Raw genomic sequence first — 3263 nt, 5'->3', positions numbered from 1 at the left:
TTCGTATTTAGAAATGATAATTTATTCATGCAGACACTTGTATTTGAAGAAACAATTAACACGATGACATTCATTGAATACTTGACATGAAACACAAGTCTTTCTCAATGAATGTAATGGAGTTGAAATCCCTTTTATTACATTATTACACCTACCTACAACAACAGTGCTATAGCAGCAAAACCAAGATGACGCTCTGTGACAACCAGAAGAGGAAGATGAAGGAAGATTTCTGAATTAGCTATGACCGAAGGAAAGGTATGTCTTATCATCATGCTAAACACACCGTAGGCCAAATTACAATGTGTTTTTTTACTTTTTTCCATACTGAATAAAGAATGTGTGAACAGTTTTTATCAAAATGAATTAGACAAGAGAATTTTGATAGCGTGTGACATCTTATCAGTATCCAACACAAAAATTCACACTTACAACACATCATGAAAATACATATTATAATCATATGCATACCACCAAGCCTTCTTAGTAGAACTTACTAGGTCCATATTTATCTGTTGTTCTAAATTTTGCTAAAATAAAATAATATATTTTTCGTTTCATTAGAAATCAACCTGAAAGTGAGCTACTCCATACTTAAAATACATATTATTCGCAAAATTAAGAATTGTATTTGTTAACTGAAAACTAACAGTAGTTTTGATATGAAATGTAATGATCACTTTATTCTCTTGAAAAGTATGAAAATTATGCATTTAATATAGATATAATGGGAGATACAATAATACACTTTTAATATCTTAAAAATGCTGAAAAAGAAAAGCAAATCAAATTAAAAAAAAACAAAACAAAAATAAACCAATCACCACCACCAACAAAACAAACAAAAACACATAAAAGCAACCAAAGAATTTCTTTTAACCCCCCCCCCCCCCAAAAAAAAACAACAACAACAAAAACCACCCAAAACAAACAAAAACAACAAATGTACAACACAGATATTTATGAAAAGGATAAGAAACTGAAAGAGGATTTTGATCTTCAAAGGGACTTGGACACGATTTGAGATCAAAAATTTTAATTTTATTTTTTATGTTTAAAATGGTTTACTGATGTATTTTAAATGATAGACAAAAATATTGAATGTTAAAGTCAAGTTACAAGCGAGATACAGAGGTAAGAATTGGTTGTTATGTAAACAAAGCTCGAGTCTTATAGTGTCTACAAAATATGTAATGTAGAGATTTACTATTTCTTAGACAAAATGACATGTAAAATATAATTTAAACTAACTCAATATCTTCATAAATACTAGTATCAACAAAAGAAAGATACATTTGATTGAAATTGACACCAATACAACACATATGTATAAAGAATGACAATATTCGAGTCTTGTTTACAAAACAAAGAATTATGAACCCTATATCTTGTTTATATCTTGATATTTGACTTTCAAATTTTGACATAGTATTATAAACTTCTAAATTTATCAGTTTAAACATTGAAAATGCAAAAACAAAATTTGAAAATTTAAAGTCAAATCGTGTCTAAGTCCCTTTCAAATGCTAAACGTTTTAAAAATTACAAAATTGTGTGTTGGGATTCTGCATGGCAAATAGTTTAAAAACTTTGTTGATTTTGATTATAAATGTACTTTATAACAATTAATTTGTGCGTTCATAACCTATGTCTCGGAAAAAGAAACATGGATTTGCAAGTCAGGTCTGAAAAGGTAAGAATTGCATAATCAGCCCTTAACAGAATTTTTTGAAAGATATTGTAAAACATGTGAAATATTTTTCTGAACGATGTAAGCCCCATTAAATGCAAATAATATTTTTCAGTATATAATCAGATACATTAACCACTTTAGAATAATAAACACATTTCATTGAAATTTGTTACAATTTACAAATAGGTATTTTAAAGGGACTTGGTCACAATTTGACTTAAGATATGTTCGTTTATTTTTCGCCGTTTTTTAAATCGGTTAAGATTTTATGAAAATTTTTACGATTAAAATTAAGATAAATCAAAAAAAAAAATTCAAGTGACATTTAACATGGTCTATGCTCTGTGCTCGATAAACACTTGCTTTTTTATTTTTGTTTTGGTACATTTATTACATTAAAAAACGTATCGATTTTAAACTTATCTATAACCATTTTAAACAGTTAAAATAAATAAACTTAAATGTTGACTTTTTTACGTGTTTTCATAGAACAAACTGAATTTGGAATTTACAAGAATGTAAGTTTTTTCTCTTATTTTCAAGATTAATAACAGTTGAAATGTTTCAGCATTGGGAAAAAATTAAAGTTGTGAAAAGTTTATTTTTATCAAAATTCGCACATCTATTCATTTTTCTTCCGAAACCCAGTTCTCAATGGAAACAGCAATTTAGAAAAAAACCGCTGTATATTTATTTGGGGAAATAAGATTGATAAAATATCTTTAAAAAAACACATTTCATATAAACTATGAAAAAGGTAGTTGCAGGATAAAATTTTTTCAAATATTTATTAAGTCTCTTACACTAACGTGGATTAGGAGACTTTTAACAAGTAACTCAGCTGAATAAGTATTTATTCTGAAATTACTTGGTGCCATACTAATAAACTAAGTCACTTTGGACATGTATATTGTAGACAAAGCGCAAAAGCCACTCGTAATAATTTTTGGAACGAAACTTGTTTTTTATAATGTGATTTTTAGGAAAATATAGAGACCGTTTTATATTAAAGTGACACGGTGACTCAATTAGATGTTTTACTTTTTGATTTTGACAACAGAAATAAGAAGAGATACTCGAATTGTCATCATACTGAAGGTTTCACGCATCATAAGTCACCAACTATCAATTTACAAGTCATTAAAACTCATCCGGAAATTAAATTGCACATGTAAACAAACCGAGTTGTTTTGTTTTGGACATTGGTTTGGTGTCACGTGATTACAATTTCTGTTTAGAATAGTTACAGTGGGATTGACACATTGAAAAAAGAATTTGAATTTTAAGCTTTTCGATGTCTGTGGTATAAAATATGCATTAATACTAATAGAGAATGCATCTTAAAGGTCACGATTGTAGTCAAATTCTATTTTTCTGTTTTCATTATTTACAATGCTTTAGGAATGTATTTCTAATGATCAAATGAAATTTGAGAGTCAGTCGTTGAGTTATAAGCAATATACAGGGCTCACAGTTCTTTGTGATGTAAACAAGGCTCGTGTCCTGTTTTTGTTTACGTAGGTTCAATATATCAGTTAAAACTCTTTGTCTATCTTCTTATTCATTTTAA

Source organism: Magallana gigas, chromosome 5 (genome assembly GCF_963853765.1).
Source record: "Magallana gigas chromosome 5, xbMagGiga1.1, whole genome shotgun sequence".
NCBI lineage: Eukaryota > Metazoa > Mollusca > Bivalvia > Ostreida > Ostreidae > Magallana > Magallana gigas.
Note: the sequence above shows the minus strand (reverse complement) of the source record.